The 18,268-nt window shown below is 42.3% G+C and overlaps 1 long non-coding RNA gene across 1 annotated transcript; it reads right to left on the bottom strand.

Annotated features, from left to right (window-relative positions):
- Positions 1-11,395: 11,395 nt before the first annotated feature.
- On the bottom strand, positions 11,396-14,610 carry LOC146559807 (uncharacterized). The gene is made up of 3 exons (XR_014888185.1): positions 14,445-14,610; positions 11,594-13,411; positions 11,396-11,517 (listed from the first exon to the last, which is right to left on the bottom strand). It is a non-coding gene; the product is annotated as an uncharacterized LOC146559807 (long non-coding RNA).
- Between the last annotated feature and the right edge of the window lie 3,658 nt (positions 14,611-18,268).

Genomic DNA, 18,268 nt, shown 5'->3' with positions numbered 1-18,268 from the left:
CAAACTGCTGAAAAGTTACGAGGCGCAGCAGCGACACCTGCTGGTCGCCCAGAAGACAGACGATTTAAAGGAAATGGAAATCGAAAGCGGGGCGTTTAGGGGAAGCAGTGACTCAGCAGGGAGCAGATTAAAAAACAAAAATAAAGCAAGCCAGCTGCAGGCATGACCCACACGCTTCAGCCTGAGCTCTGCAACGAGAGGATAAGCTGCGAGTCCTCATATTTTGAAGGCAAAATATGCTGTTTGTTTTTTTAACTGTTTTTAGCTAAAACTTTATAGGCACACAGCATTTCCTGGAGGTCACATGTCTTTACTTGAGTCAAAAGTAGACCATCAGTGTTTCATGACACCAAGCATCACCTACACCTGTCACCGGTGTGCTCCTAACATAACAGTGTTTCCACTTGCCTCAACTGTCAGTGCAATGGGGAAACAGCGCCCTCCCTCCTGGTTTGGCACAATGACTGTAAAGAAGAAAAAAGTCTTTTATACAGTTGTTGTTGTGGCCGTTTATTTGAGGCTGGCTGCAGTAATCACTCCCAGTCTGTTAAAGCTATACGAGAGGTGAGTTGTATCTAGAGTAGTTATGTTTTATCGATACATAAAACTTGTTTTATCAACTGACGAACACAGTGTATGAAGTATTTAGTACACCAGTTGGTGTACTCTTCATTTGTTTAACACTGTATAATACATATGTTTTTTGGGACTGGTTTGCCAGAGGTGGCCCACACATGGGCACAGCACAAGGCCAGTTGCATACACACTGGTTGTCCTGTGCTGGCCCATGTGTGGATTACCTCTGGCAAACCTGATTTGGGCCACGAAAGGGCCGTCATTCTTTGCGGCATGTGGGCCATCTGTAGGTGGTGTGCAGCCATAGGCCAGTTGTAGAGACAATGCTGGCCCTGGGCTGGCCCAGAACAGTTTCAGCTCTGGCCCCAGATGTCAGCCTAATGTGTAACTTAATCAAGCCATGCAATAACAACATGTGCCAGAACATGCAAAACAGTGCAAAAGTAACATGCTGAACTCTGTTCAGACAGTGAATGGACTGATTCTTATATAGCGCTTTTCTACTCTCCCAGATTACTCAAAGTGCTCTATACAACATGCCACATTCACCTAATCACACACTTTCGCTTAACTGAGTGCTTCCTAACTACATTCATACTCTTGACATGCAGACTGGAGGAGCCAGGGATCGAACCACTATACCTTCCGATCAGTTTGTAACCTGCTCTACCTCCTGAGCTACAGCCTCCCACTGGCAAAGATGAGTAAACCCTCACTAGGTTTTGGATAAAGTGTACACTCAAAAACCTGTCAAACCTGCATTTGAAACATTGGCTACCATAGCAGTATAGTATTGCAGCATGGCATTTTGGTCTTCTAATTTAAATAGGAAAATAGGAACATAAATAGTGCCATCATTGCCAGACGTGGCCCACATCTGGTTGACAAAACACCAGTCAGTCAGAAGTGCCAGCTTGATGCCAGATCTTCTTCAGGGCCAGACCTGTTTTCTGTGGGCCTGGGCCACATAAACCAAACCACAATCAAGCCAGATATGGCATGCCATCACATAGTGCCATCTATACCAGGCCTGGCCCGTATCTGGATGACATACGTCTTATCATGCCAGAAGTTAGCTAGCAGTGCCGACTTGATACCAGATCCGGGCCAGACCTGCTTGCTATGTGGGTATGTCATGTAGCATTGGAGACCTCAACCTTCCAACCCACTGATGTCGTCCTGATTGGTTGTAGTTGTTCAAGGACAGTTCCAACAGGTGTGTGTGACATTACCGTTGAGATGTATGGCTGCAAAGTTGTTGTGGCAATGCTGGTGGTTGCAGGGCAGAGTGAGGACCTTATTCTCCTATATTTAGGAGAGGAACACAGTAAGGCCCTGAATGCTGAAGAACTGGCTAATAAAAATCTGTTGAGTTCAATATCAGGCGTGGTGGTTCGAGAGCACGTTGGTGATTAGATTGGAGCTGTCAAGCTAAAGAGAGCTGTCACATTGGAGCCACCGACAGAACACCTAGTTTGGGGCAGGCTGCAGCTAATCAATAGTGGGGAGGTGGTCTTTGCTGTAGTTATAGAACCCACAGGCTCAAGGTCCAGGCCAAGATCGGTTATGGTTGGAAGAACTGTGGCATATCTAAAAAGTGATAGATGGGTCCCTGTAAAAGTGTTGAACCCCTTTGACAAGCCAGTGAGCCTAAAATGCATCTTCACAGGAAGTGACAAGTTGTGGTAGCCCCTTACATGCAGTGCTACAAAATCTGGGGCTATCTGATATTGAAATTGATTCACGTGCAGTTTCACCAGCTGGCAAAGAGAAACTAGTTGGCTTCATAGCACAGTTTGTGTCCATCTTCTCAAGAGACGAGCTTGCCTACATCGAATTCGAGTTGTGGATGACAAACCATTCCGGTTGCCATGCCAACATGTGCCACCAACTAAGACAAATTTATGACAAACTACCACAAAATGAAATGGAGGAACGGGGAATTATTCAGAAATCTTGCAGTGTGTTTGCATCACCATTGGTCTTAGTTTGGAAGAATTCTGGTGAGTTGAGAATATGTAATGACTTCCGCTGACTTAATGCTACAACTGTCAAAGATGCCCAGCCATTTCCGCTTTTGGCCAATGCGTTGGCTGCTATAGGAGGAAACGCATTATTTTCTACAATGGACCTGACTTCAGGTTATTATAATGTGGAGCTGCATGAGCAGGACCGTAAGTACACCGAATTTACGTCACCATTTGGATTATACGAATATAATCATATGCCACAAGGATTGTGCAACAGTCCAGCGACCTTCATGAGGATGACGTTAGCCATTTTCAGAGATCAGACCTTTCTCAGTGTGCTATGTTGTCTTGACGATGTCCTGGTTTGTGCTGCCACAGAAGAAGTGGCACTGGAGCACTTGCAAGTGGTTTTCCAGAGACCACAGGTTTACAATCTCAAGTTGGCTCCAAAGAAGTCCCATTTTCTGAGACAGTCTATGAAATTCCTGGGACACATTGTCAATGCTGATGGAATAAGGTCATCCATTACATCCCTTGTAGAGGCAACCCTATATGGAAGAGGGTACAAGTGTTCCGACCCCAGGCGGTGACCAGTTTGTCATTTTTCAGTGCAGCTGTTGCACAGGCTGAGGTGGGAGCTGTTCTCCAGGGCCATAGTAAACATGAGTCAAAAGTGTGGCCACATTCTCTTCTCCTGTCTCAATTCTCTCAGTCTGTGCTTACACCGAACTGGTCTGAATCTGAATCCTTCTTACAAGATGACCTAGTGGGACACATGATGATGTGCTGTGCAGAGTGATCTCCTATGTGGAATGTGGGCGGAGACCATCAAGGAAAGAGTGGGCCAAAGAAGCAGCCGATACAAAGAAACTTCTAAAGGCTTGGGACAAGTTGATCATAAGAGATAGTTTACTGGATCGAGTCTTTAAGACCTACCTGTATGTTGTTCCGTCAACCGTGCATCCTGCTGTACTAAAAGGTGTCCATGATGAAGCAGGTCACCAGGGCCACCAAGGAACGGCACAAAAATATTTTTGGAGGATTCAGCAAACAAATCAGTGGATGTGCTTGTGGTCATAAACAACTTTCCAAAGATGGCTCAGGCCTTTCTAATCAGCCTTAATCAGTCTGCTAAGGCAGTAGCGCACCAACTCTGGCATAACTACTTCTGCATCTATGGCTTTCCAAAACGCTGACCGCAGTGTCATTAGCTGCTGAATGCAGTGACCCCTGCTGACTGCAAGTTTCCTCAACCCTATAAACAGTACATTTGCACAATAACTGAAACTAGCCCACTGAATGAACAATAAGTTGTGAGGTCAGGTCCTTGATCATTAATATGCATCCACTGGAGCACAAACCGGGTGTCATCAGGACACCACAGCATAGAACGAACACCATCCCCATAGACACAGCAGCCAGGGAAGCAGAAGAACATCACATCAAGAAGGCCTGAGTAAATGTGGTGATCCTAGCTGGACATTTGTCAAATCTGGGAAGGCGCCTAAAGAAAGCTCCAGTTCATCCAGGAGAGAAGGACAACTGCTGCCTAAGCAAACCCCAAAACATGCTGTGCCAAAAATTGGTCCACCCCAAGGATCGGGTCCCCCGACACAAGTAGTGTACACTGCTAAGTGCCAGGAGGATTGCCAGGATTTAGACATCGTGGAAACCAAACAACCTCTGGCAAAGCAGATGGCACAACACAGAAGAGCTACCTCGTCAGGCCAGGACTCTGCAGTCTATTTACACCTACAGGCCAGTGGACACTCTTTCAATGATGAGGAAGTACACATCCTGGACAGGGAGGAACGCTGGTTTGAGGGCGGAGTCAAGGAGGCCATTTACATAAAAATAGAAAAAACATCTCTGAATCATGGAAGGGGCCCAAGGGTACATCTTTTGACATCTTACAATGCCATTCCCCAACTCTCTGTGAATGGTACTCATGACCATTGATCAGTGTTTGTTGAGCAATGAACGTCACAATTTGCATATTAATGATCAAAAAACTGACCTCCCAGCCCATTGTTCATTCAGTGTGCTGGTTTCAGTTATTGTGCAAATGTACTATTTATAAGATTGGGGAAACCTACAGTCAGCTGAGACTGAAGAAGTCACATGGATGAGTGACGAAACTTTTCTCCCACTGAAAATGCTACGTCCAGATGAACAGAATCAAACTTTTGCGGTTTGCATACCTGGATGGCTGAGCATGCATCAAGACAAACCAGAGACTCCTTGTCTTCTTTAAAAATACAACAAAATGCAGAGTCAAGGAGTTTATTTGGGCCGGCCTGTTACAGAGGGTGAAGCAGAAACTGGTTACACTAACATCATACACCTGCCAAACTGACATGAATCTGATTTAAATGGTCAGGTGATGTTAGGAAAAAAAAGGTTAGCTGAGGGTTAAAAGAAAGGTTTGGAGTGTCTCTTTTGCCAGTGTAAATTTGTTTTACTGTATCCAATATTTTGTGCAGCAGGCCAAACATGACCTCAGTTTTACATGTCACAGAGGTGGTCTTGGATTATGTGGAAACCGAAAGCCTAGGTCCACAGAACTATTAAGTCTTTAAACTATGCAAAGGATTTGGTACCCTTTTTACTGTTAATCTGTTAGTCTTCCTACACCTAGTTTCCCTCTGAAGTATTCTTGTCGCATAATTTTAAAACTTCCCTTTTTTATTTTCAGTGTACTGGCCACCCCCATAAGGCTAGACTCCAAAATATCAACCCACAGCAACTAATGACTCAATATAGAACAGACTATAATTAGTACTATTTTCTAATTATATGTTTATCACTTTCAGGCTTCGCCCTCTTGAATCATAATATTTTTTTAAACTTCTAATCAAAAAACTTTCTATACATTTTGCTTCCAAAGACCCAGACTTTCTTGTAATGTTTTTTTTTTAATCTCTTCAGCAACAGTCGTTTAGGTTTTCTGAAGGTCTTTCAAAGTTTTTCTTTGGACATTGGCTGCTTTTACATTTATTTTTAGCCCAGTCATTGACCATACCTGACCACTGACCTACTCTAGTAAGCATACACTAACACAAGGATGAACCAGTGCTGTGTCTACACATAACAGTTTAGCAAAGAACCAGTTTCAAATTGTGTCTTTGTGCACATTGTTACTAGCAGCCTGTCGCAAAAACACAATTAGTTTCCTTTCTTTAGCCAAATCTACAAATCTAAGGAAACTGAAAAAAGTTGAGGAGAAACAAATGTGTGAAGAAATGAAGGGCAGCTCAAGACTTTGCACAGTACTCTACATATTTTGCTGGCTTGTTTCTAGCGGTGGGTTTATAAAAATCGATTTCCTGATTCAAATTGATTTTAGCTTGAATAATGCAATATCGATTAATTAAAGCCTGAATCAATTTTTAAATATACATGTATTTTGCCAAAAAACACCAGAATCTCTGGTTAAAGCTCATGAAACCAGCAAACAGCTAAAACAGCAAATGATTAAAGAGCAGGTAAGCAGATTTCGTACAAAGATGTGCACACAAAGCACAGATCATCCCCATTCACCCAATGACTTGTAGACGAAGGGTCAAACGTGAAACATGGTTCACTAGCGCTTTACTCGGTCCCTAAGGACCCCAAAGCGCTTTACACTACATTCACACATTCACACACTGGTGATGGCAAGCTACATTGTAGCCACAGCTGCCCTGGGGCGCACTGACAGAGGCGAGGCTGCAGGACACTGGCGTCACCGGGCCCTCTGACCACCACCAGCCCAAGGATATTTGGCATGCAGCCAGGAGGCAGCCTGGGATCAAACCACCGACCTTCTGATTAGTGGCTGACCTGCTCTGCCACCTGAGCTACAGCCACCCCTGTAGCTCAGGTACAGTAGAGGTCCAGTCAGACCGTCTCTTCTAGAGAAACAAATATGCTCACAATGCAGTGCAAACTCATCTGTCTTTGTTTTAAATACAAGATTTGCTTGTCACCTGATTTGGTTACTACATGCTTTTAAAGCAACAGTTGCACAACATCCTGCCCATGTATACAGACCAGTATTACCACAGCCTGTTATTTTAAAGTGAGAAATCTTAAGTACAAGCGTCCCTTGTGGTCGATTACTGCTTAGTTTTCTATTCTTCTCACAAGCGAGAACGTTTAGTTTCATTTTGTTGTAATTGATATAGAGATAACTAAGCCTTCTTGCATACAGAATTCCCCTTGTTGGAAAGTCCAAATGCAACGTTCAATAGGTACATCTAGTATATAGCAAAGTTACACAGTGGGCTTAGTATAAACCACACCTGTCCTCCTAGTTTAAGTGAATATATGAATTCACCAACACTCAGTGTAGAATATACTTGATACATCTTTCCACTCCATCCGTTTTCTTCCTCTTATCCTTATCAGGGTTGTGTGGGAGCTGGAGCCTCTCCCAGAGGCAGGGTACACCCTGGACAGATGTCCGGTCTGTCACAGGGCTAACACACTTAAACAGACAACCATTCACACTCACATACTAGGGCTGCCACGATTAGTCGACTAGTCACGATTACGTCGACTATCAAAATCGTCGACGACTGATTTAATAGTCGACGCGTCGTTTGAAGCTTTGTAAGATCACAACAGACGCAGGAATAAGTAGTGGGATTTAAGAGTGTAATAACGGACTGAAACAGAAGATGGCAGCACTGCATGTACAAGGATGCCAGCTGCTGTTAACCCCCGAAGAAGAAGAAGCTGTGTCCCAGAATTCATAGCGCGGCCCAGCTCAGTTTCCAACAATGGCGGCAGCTGGTTAGTTTTAATATTACTCTTATTATTCTTTCTGGGTCAAAATAAATGTTTAACATATTTTCAGGCGAGAATGTAGCTGTGGAAACCTCAAATATCTGCTCAGTTTATCAAGACACCACATATTTTCAAAAGCCCTCCGACGTTTTCGGAGACGTCTGTTACCCACTAGCTCGATAGCTAGCCGGGGGCTAGGCTCACTAGCGCCGGTGAGAACACCGGACTCCCAGCAAATCGCTTTCAAACCCACCGCCGTCTTTCGCTACTCAGGTTAAACATGTTAAACATGAGTCACTTAGATAACTTAAAAATGTTATTGTTTGGCTTTTTTTCAGTATTTTATTTGTTCCTGAGTAAATCAGTTTGTCTGAGATTAAAGTTATAGTTTTTACACAGCTGAATAAACGTCAAGCAGACAGCTGATTATCAGAAGTGTGAGATGCTGGAGAATTTACTCCAGTGTCCTGTTATATTTTAGATAGCAAGGAGTTTATTAAACTTCACTGAAACAATCTGCAAATTTCATTAAAATTTAATAAACTATCATCTTGTCTTTATTTTTAGTTAGCACCTTAAACACTTAAAGTTGTAAGCTAATGATAGTTATATAAGAGCAGATGCTGCTGGTGTAATAAGTTGTACGTCCAATGGATGCATGATCTGATTAGTCGACTAATCGCAAAAATAATCGGTGACTAGTCGACTATCAAAATAATCGTTTGTGGCAGCCCTATCACATACACACCCAGGGACATTTAGAATCACAAATTAACCCCACTAATTTTCACTTTCCAATTATTTCACAAATCAAATGACAAAATGTTTAAGAGCTGGCTGCACGAGCTGATGATTGACATCTTTGTTGTTTCAAAGAGATGTGACAGGTCTCCATCATCTGCTTAGCAGCAACATCAGTGTCCTCAGTGAAGCGAATATCAACCAAATCATTACTCCCAGTTTGGTTGTTACTGACTTGACTTCTTGCTGATGTGAGCGCTGCTCTAAACCACTTTTTCGTGTCCAACTTAGCAAGTTAGCACAGACAGCAAACGAAAATTCACATTAGTGTCGCCCACCTAACATCTAATTGACTGGCTGGCCACACACTGTAGGTGGTAGCTGTTTAATTTGTGAAGCAGGGGATTTTATTTAAAGGCTTCCTAACTGCAAAGTGTGTAGGTTGATCCCACCAAGTTCAAAACTGAGATCTGGTGAGTTAACCCTAGGTGGAGTTAGACTATGAAAATCTAACTCCACCAAAATGGAACAATCTTCCAGTATGAGACAGTGATTCTACATTTTCTCTTTGATCAGTATTCTCCAGATACAAGAGAATGACTGCTAAAAACCAATAAAACCGCCCATGTTAGCTGCCACCATGCAAGACAATGAGGCAAATCTGAAACCACTTCCAGAAAAACACTCATTTTAAAGCTACAAAGTCAAAGCTGCTCGTTGAACACTGAATGAGGAAGCAAAATTATAATGTTTTAGGTGATTAACTTTCCCTGATCCTGCCAAAAAAGATGGAGAGGACCATGGTGAATGCTTTAAGAAGAGGGAGGACCATAACGTGATGTATATAAGTGGAGGAAGGTGCACTCAGGATGACATCTGCAAGTTGGCAAATTTAGCTGATCAGCACCAGATGGTAGTCTCAAGGATGACTTACCAGTTTACTGGGAAAGTACTAAAGTACTTAACTGCTGAAGGGCACTGCCAAGAGGGTGTTTGGAGTATCCTGTGGACAGAGGAAAGAGGACAAGCAGACTTGGTGGAATGAGGACGTACAGGAAAGTATTCAAAGAGCCTTACAGTGAGTTGTAAGGAAGGAGATATGGACTTGTATTGTAGGCTCTACCTTACAATATAAAGCGCCTTGAGGCAACTGTTGTTGTGATTTGACACAGAATTAATAAAACAGAATTGAATTATTATTAAAGTGATCGAGCTGGAATAGATGTGCAGCAGGATGGAAATGTACTAACAAGTAAGGAGAGTGTGAAGAGAAGGTGGAAGGAGTACTTTGAGAGAAAATAAGACAGAGGGTGACAGACAGAGGACAGTTAATGAACATGAAAGTGCAGTGAGGAGGAAGTGAGGACAGCTATGAAGAGGAGGAAGAACAGAAAGGTGGCTGGTCCTGATGACATAAGTGTGGAAGTGTAGAGATGTATAGGAGAGAGGACAGTGGACTTTATGACCAGAAGAAGGAGGGAGACCGGCGGAAAAGTGAATCTACAGGGAGTAGAGACAGTGGAGGCTCATGGATGTAGTGAAGGAGGACGTGCAGATGGTTGGTGTGGCAGAAGAGGATGTTAGGGAAGTCCAGTGCTGACTGACCTGGATTGCGAGGCAGGTACTTGAATGTAACGGGCTTGCTCTCCATCTGGTCTGAGATGCGACACAGGGCCAGGTTGACTTCCACTTCCTCTGTGATGTCTTGGTCCTCGTAGGGCGGAGTCTTAAACACGATGGCGATCTGTCGGTGCACGTCTGTCTGGGCAAACTCCCCGTTCGCCTTCCACGACTCTCGCCTGAAGATGATCTCGATGTCGTCTGAGGACCAAACACGCAAAGCTCTTTATTATTCAAGAAACATTAGAACATGTTTGTGTTCTCATTCATCCAGGTCATGGGAGTCTTTAACAAGAAGCTTCTTCACTTCTGGGAGTCCCAGGTTTTATTACATTAGGGACCCCGTAATGGTCAGCACCTAGGCTCATGGGACCCTTGACTCCAAGGCCACCTTCCTGTTCGCCTTAAGAAGCGAAGAAGCCTCTTAATTAAGAATCGATGAGAAAATGTTTCAAAAAGGATCCAAAATACAAAGATTAAAAATATAACCTTTTTTAGAGGAATCAAAACTTTTAATACTTTTATTCAAAATATCACAGCTGGGGCAGCAGTCGTGTGGTGGAATGAATGAGGACCCAAGATGCAGATGGCAGTGAAGATGCAGGTGGAGATTTTTTTACAGTGAAAAACCCAAGGTGAGGGCAGAACTGAACATAAACCTAAACTGGGAAAACTAACACAAACAGAGGACACGAGGCGAGGAACAGAGAGACACGGAGATATACCAAAATGATGCAGAGAAATGCAGAAGCTTCACAGAGAAACACAGACGACGCGACGAGGAGCACAGGCAGACAGACCCTACAAATACACACACCAGGCAATCAGGAAATGGCACACAGGAGGGGACACAGCTGGAACTAATGGGCATAATGAGACACAGACCTACAAAGTAAAACAGCAAACACACAGACTGTTTTACAACACAAAACTTGAGGACCCAAACAGACCACAGACACAGGTAGGGCTGATACAACACTCAAGCACTAAACACAAGAACCAAATCCTAAGAACTAGTGATGGGCAGATGAAGCTTCATGAAGCACTGAAGCCTTTCATCCAATTGGTTCACCCCAGTGCAAAGCGTCTTGAAGCTTCATTTGCTCTAGCAGGACACCTACTGGACGTAAAAATATTAGCTGGCATGAATTTGAAGAGTGTGGCATTTTGCACACAGCCTGTAAATGTCAACAACAAAAGGAGTGTGTAAAACATGTATATTGTAGTGATGGCAGTATACTGTGTATATTTATAGTGGCAGTATGGGAAATGATTATTTGGAAATGCTTGAAATGGAAATGATCATTTACTGTGAGGTGAGGTGTGGTTGGGGTGTGGACAGTGGTTGTGCTTTTGTAACGTTGAGGTATGGACAGCTACACACTGAGGCTTTGAGCCTCAGTCCTGCCTGTTCACATTTTATTCTGTAAAAACTAAATTTTCACTGCTTTCATGACCTTTTAGTGGGGAGAACATAGCTAGGATTTAATGATTTAACAAATCTTTTGAATCCTTTGTCCTCCACAATGCTAAATGGCTGGGAGTCCTCAATCACCATGCTGACCAGGTCTTCATCTATTTGAGATTGTTCTCCTGAGGAAAGACAATAAAGATAAAGCACAAATATAAATATCACACGTAACTTATAACAGTTGTATAATATTGTTATATCATTTAGTAACATTACTGCATCCTATATTATCATTGCATTTGATGGCTCACCTGGTCTTGCTCCACAATCGGTGTCCCCCTTATTCTCATGCAAAGCTCTGTAGTGCCTAAGCATGGATGAGGTGTTGTTGTTATATCCCAGCTCCCTGGCACATAGCAAACACTTCACCTTGTACAAAAGTACAGACAGCTTAACATAAATTGTATTGCAGTATTATGAAAATACATCTTCTGTAGAAATTTACCTTGTTGGGAGGAATAAGATCAAAATGTTCCCACACAGGGGAGGACATCCTCCTCTTCTTAGCTGGCTCCATTCTCTCCTGACTTTCTCTCCTCACTCTCCTAAACCTCCAAACTGTCTCCAAACTCTCACTAACCGCAACTCTCCATCAAACACCCACATTTAGAATGAAGTCTGAGGGGTTTCTATCGCTGTCATATCTCGCGGCAAAGTTCGAACAACTTCCTGAACCAGTCACGTGGTACAGCCGGGCAGCGAGGCTTCGGACGTCATCATTTTCAGCTTCAGTCCATAAACGAAGAAAGCCTCGTTACGCGCATCGCGGAAACGCCCCCTCCATTACTCAACACAAGCTTTGACGCCTCGACACAGAACGTCACATCACTACTAAGAACTAATACCAAAATCAGAATAAACACAAAACAGTGGGTCAAAATGAACCAGGATCATGACACAAAATAATTAGGTCACAACAGTTTTCTTCTTTAGGGCGCATTACCACCTGGAAACCACCTACAAGTCCTCTTTCATCACATCCACACACCTCTTTGTGCTTTCTTCTTCTCTGACAGCCTCTTTCTACCTGCACGTCTTCACTGCACATGTCCAAACAAACTCAGTCTCATCTTTCTTACTTTGTCCCAGAACCGTCCAACCTGAGCGGTCGCTGTGATGAGCTCCAAATATTCTTTTTTAAATAGATTTAAGCAAGAACTTAAATGGGTGAGACAGCAGAAAAGAAAAGAAAAACAAAAGAAAAAAAAAAACCCATAAGGAAATACACAATTCAAATACAAACAACGAATAAATAAATACCTATGGGTACATGTATTTAATGATTAAATACAGTAAATGAATGAAAAGTTTTTATTCTATTCAGAATATAAATAATAATAATATTAAATAAAAATAGGAGTAATAAAGTTATGAATAAAATTACAAAATGTAAAATAATAATAATACTTTGGCGGGGGGGGATCTATCAATCAGGTGCGAAAGACTGAAGACAATAGAAACATATTAGGAAGGGACGCCAAATATTATAAGAGAGTTACCTTTCACTGAAACACACACAAAAACTCCGTCAGTCTTTTATCTGAGCAACCTGTGAGACTTTTAACAATAGTTAGAAGGTCATTACAGATTTCCTGATGCATTACAATAAAAAAATAAATAAAAGCAAAACTAAGTCCTCTCAGGTACCAGTTTCATCCAAAAATAATGACAGGTTAACACCATTGTTCAATTCTATTAATATCCATTATGCAACTGGACATTTCCTTGACTAAACTTTATATAACCTGGTAACCACCAAGTCGATGTGTGAATGATCGTGGCGTGTAGATGTGTGTGGGAGTGTTTGTTAGTAAGCAGCTGGGGGATATACCTCCTTGTATCTCACTGCACTTGAGCTGGGATTTGTGGGGACTTTCTAATTGATTCAGACAAACCACATTTTTTCTGTCTCCACCCATTTCAGACAGGAGGGGTCAAGTGAACAGAGTAAACAGGATCAGCTGTGGTTAAAAGTGCCTAACTGCCTCTGAGATCTTGTAAATCCCTCTTCAGAATCTGAATTGAAAACAAAACTCCTATCTCTATTGTAGGCCCAGTCTGCCTGGTTTTGGTGCTGGATACTCCCAGGATGCTGCCCACCGGGCAGCCTGCACATTCATAGCGAAACCTGCCTCTTTTTCTGGGCTCCTCCACTATCATGAGCTTGGGCTTGTCCAGAACGTCCATCTCGCCCCGGTTCTGAGAGGACGGGATGCCGGAGTTCTTCGAGCTCAGCAAACAAGAGGACAGGGAGGCCTGGCTCCTGGAGAGGGGGGGAGAGAGAAAAGCAAGATTATTTAAAACTGGCTTAAACATATTTACCTCGCACCATAAACGTTGGGCAGAAAAGGCAGCATGAAAAGATTATAATCGGAACAGACATGACATAACCTGTGCAGCTCATTCACTGAGAGAAGGCTAAACTTGTCTTCTAGCGCCCTTCATTATTACCCATCTAAATACAAACAGTCTTTCTGAGCTCCCGCTGCCTGTAAACCACGTGCTTTCTGGTAGAAGCCTGACCTGCCGAGTTGCCTAACGGCTGCTCTGTGCCACACAGCAAAATAGCCAACCGTCTGCAGGCTGCACATGAATCATGCAGCACTTCATACCACCGACATTCAATCCTCACAACAGCCTCATTATGAGAGCTGCAGCCACCGCCGAGGAGGAGGAACAGACGCTTCTTCTGAACGTGTTTTATATCAACCGCCTTTCAATAATAGCACAAAGACAATATGGGAAATAAAACTACTGTTGCTAATAATAAACCGAGGGAAGAGCATAACAACCTGCCCATCTGTGTGACTGCTTTGCATAAACAAATGAATAGAAAACCTAAAAAAAACAATCAGAGAAGCCAAAAGCAGATTTTAACAGTTTCTTCTCATAAATAAAATGTTTTAAGTTTTAGCTGAATCCATTAACTGTTTTAATGTTTATGTTGCCCAGCTAAGATAAGAAAAGGCTAAAAATAAGAATGCCATCATTATTGTTATCATTGTTTATTAGTCATAACCTTTCTCCAGACAGCTTAGACTCCAGTTTCCTACCTGTTATACAGTCATAGCAGCCAAAGTGATTGAGTATTTACAAAATAGGTGCATGTACTGACATTTATTTCTCTGGCTCTTATAAATTAAGTATCAGGTATACTAATTAAGACTTTATCTAGTTAAATAGAACCTGGATCGAAGTAATGAGCACAAACTTTGCCAAGAATCTGTAACCCCAAACAGGCAACTTTTACGGCCTACAGCTGACACCACCTAAAAAAACAAAACACAAACACCCACCTTAGACGAGGTGCCTCTTGCAACCAGCACCAGCTTGGATGTCTGCGTTGGTTTGTGGATGGGGGTTGGTGTCGAGCAGGGGAGGCCAGCAGGTGGAGGAGGTGGTCCAGGTAGTCCAGATAGGGAGGGTGCTACCTGCTCACTTTCTGTGATATATTCTTGAATCAGGTCTGTGAATGAATACAAACTGATGGTGAATCCAAAGTGAAAGAGCAAATGTGATAAAAATCTGACAGCGGTTTAGGGCAGCAGCTGTGCTGTTTCTTTATGGGGTTTTTTGTTTTTAATTTCAGCTCCTTAAATATGTCAATAATATACACCAGCGGTCGCCAACCCCCGGGCCACAGACCAGTACCGGTCCGTGGGTCGTTTGGTACCGGGCCGCAAGCGTTGAGGTTCAGGTGTGAAATTTATGGTTTTCAGGGTTTTTATTGTTAGCTCGGTTTCCCTGGGTCTTTTCCCGTGTTGTAGTCGTGTCTTATTTTGAAAGATATATTTACGCGTTACCATAGCGACCAGAGAGCATTAAGGGGCAGAGAGGAGGATGTTACTCTGTTGTTGGCGCATTTCAGAGGACACTGCTAATAAAGTTACACAATTACACAGTCAATTCACGTTTATTATTATGTTTACGAGTTTGTTTCGGTCGTATCATTTTATTTTGTTGTATTCACATGCGACACCTTAAATATTGAAAATATTGTCTGACATTAAACCCGGTCCATGGCGCAAAAAAGGTTGGGGACCACTGATATACATTACACATCAAATTGTTCCTCTTGGCTCTATTGTGGCCATTTTTGGCCGACTGAAACCCATTATAACCACCTTTTTTGATTACTTGTTATTGACAGCCCTAAATCATGCAATTTAGGTAAGATTGCTTTTATTCTAAACTCAACACAGGAGTTTAGAATGAGTTTACAACCTAGAAATGAAGAGTGATTCTGGAAGAGCAGGGGCACATGCCGGTGACCTCAACAACTGCAAGACACCCTTGTCTCCGATTCTCAGCCACTTCTGCCATTGATCTCAGGATACAGTAGTCTGAACCAGAGTGTGACCCACACCCCACCAACAAAATGAGAAGAAGGTGCACCTCCAGGATTGGAACAAAAAAATCAAGTCAATGAAAGTAGAAAAATGCTTTAATATATATTAATTTTATAGCATCACCTCAGGACCAAACTCTAAATCCAGTTTGGTCCTGAGGTGAATAGCATATATATTATATATATTCATTTTATAGCATTTTGTAAATTTTTGGCACGAACAAGCTGAGAGGGAGTTTTTATGTTTTTGCTCTCCCTGCACAAAAATAACAATGCATTATAATCAATGTTGATGTGAATCAATTACATGTCCCAGACTCTACTATTAATAATACAAGAAATTCCAGTAGCAATGCAAATATATAAAATTGTGAGATTTGAGGTTGTCTTCCAACTGATGCAGTGGACAAATAAACTGGTGTTTAAAGGGTTAAAATGTAAAAAGTAATAACTATTTTATATTTATGAAAAGAACTGAAGTTAGTTAAAGGCTTTATGCAGAGAAAATGGCAAAAAACATAAAAAATAATAAAAAATTACAGACATTTTGGCATTTTTGGCCACGAACAAGCTGAAAGGGTAGTGATTTTGAACAAACCCAGAGAGTTAAAAGATGTTTAGGGACTGAAGTCACAAAGCAGACATTTCTCCCCAAGAATACTTATTCATCTGACCACAGTACGTTTCCACTGTGCGATGGTCCGTCCCAGATGCCTTCCAGAACCTAGACAAGTTGACAGCGCTTCTGGACACTGTTAACATAGGGCTTCCTTTTGGCACAGTACAGTTTTAACTGAATTTGTGGATGTAACTACGTATTGTGGTGCTTGACAAAGGTTTGCCAAGGTAGTCCTGAGCTCATGTGGTAATATCACTTACAGATGAATGACGATTTTTGATGCAGTGCCGCCTGAGGGATCGGAGATCACGGTTGTTCAGCTTAGGCTTGCACCCTTTTCCTTTACGCACTGAAATTCCTCCTGGTTCCTTGAATATTATAATTATGTTATGCACTGTTGAAGGTGAAATATTCAAACCTCTTCCTATCTTTCTTTGAGGAATATTGTTTTTACACATTTCAATAATTTTCTAACGTATTTGTTGGCAAACTGGCGATCCTCAGCCAATCTTTGCTCTTAAAGTACTTGACATTTTTTGGATGCTGCTTTTGTACCAAATCATAATTACAATCACCTGTTAACATCACCTGTTTCAAATCATATCATTATTTAACAAATTTACCCGATTACTAGCTCTAAATTGATACTTTCCCAACCTTTTTTGGAGTATGTTGCAGGTCTGAATGACAGGAAAGGATGTATATTCACAAATGAAATGCAGTTGACCAGACAAAACATGAAATATTTTGTGTTCATATTGTTTGCAATGAAATACAAGTCAAAGTAAATTTAAAAATCACTCATCTCTTTTTTTATTTGCGTTTTGTGACCACGGGTCACAAGACACAATGTGTCAGAATCTGAGCGGTTACCACCTCACATGAACAGTTTCCTCTGTTTTGTTTTTGTCACTGGTGGATGAATCTGTGGTACGTTGTTTGAGCACTGCACCAAAAACCCCCAAGCCTCCTGCCCTGTAGTCAGCCCTTAGTTTAACCAGTGACAGTCAATCTAGAGCAGTGGTTACCTGCAGGTAAATATACCTATCTTTGGGGACCAGTGGCTGCGGTCTGTCGTGTCGCCTCAGGAAGATGTCAGCGTTTTTACGCACAAGATTCAACAGGTTTACAAAAGACAACCACCCGCCAGGGGTACCGTTGACCATGTCCATGTCTATCATGGCTCGCGTCGAGTCTTAAACCACCTTAAGGACGTTAAACTCCACCGCCGTGTCCTTGAATTCTTCCTTGAGATCTCGCCAAACCAGATGACTGGATTTTTTCCCCTGTCTCGGTCCAGACCTTCGTCCTGAAATCTGAAACAGCTCCTTAAACCACCAGTTAGACTGCACAGCGGCTCAGAGTGTCTGTCTGATCCCGGGGAGAAGTGTCAAACCGTCCCGAAGCCATGTGTGGAACTAAGTGTGCTCCGCTTTTGTGTTTCTGCAGCAGGCTTCGCGCTGATTGGCTGCTGGACGCGTCGCAATCCCCCTCCGCGCGGAAGGTCCTCACAGACGGGAACCCGCCTTGGGACAGCACGAACCGAGCTTTTTTAAATCAAACCCTCGGCGCTTTATCTGTTTGCATAATGCATAACAGTGAGGCCAGAAAGGGCACTTTGTCCTTACAAACCTTAATTTAGATCAGAAACTCTATAATTAGGCCTAATTTATAATTATGTTTAACATTTTAAAGTTTCCTCCTCTTGAATCATATTTTCTACTTCCAATCAAAAGTCTTAAGCCAGATCTCATTTCTATATGTTCTGCTTTCAAAAAGCCGGACTAGCTTACACTTTTTGTGTTTAGCAACAGTCCTTTGGGTTTTCTGAACATCTTTCAAAGTTTTTCTTTGACATTGGCTGCTTTTTCATTCATTTCCAGCCCAGTCTTTGACCTTTACCTGACCACTGACCTAACTCTAGTAAACATAAACTAACTCAAGGATGAACCACTGCTGTGTCTATACATAACAGCTTAGCGAGAACCAGCTTCAAATTGTGTCTTTGTGCACGTTGTTACTAGCAGCATGTCACAAAAACACAATTAGTTTCCTTTCTTTAGCCAAATCTACAAAATAAAAATGCTAAAGATAACAGTAGAAACAGTAAACAGTTTTTTTGCACATAGAAAATGAGACTCGGCGCTATCAAC

This window comes from Mchenga conophoros, linkage group LG14, assembly GCF_057382185.1.
Source record: "Mchenga conophoros isolate Kocher_MC1m ecotype Shallow Benthic linkage group LG14, M_conophoros_male_GT1.1, whole genome shotgun sequence".
Lineage (NCBI taxonomy): Eukaryota > Metazoa > Chordata > Actinopteri > Cichliformes > Cichlidae > Mchenga > Mchenga conophoros.
This window is presented reverse-complemented; position numbering and strand designations above follow the sequence as displayed.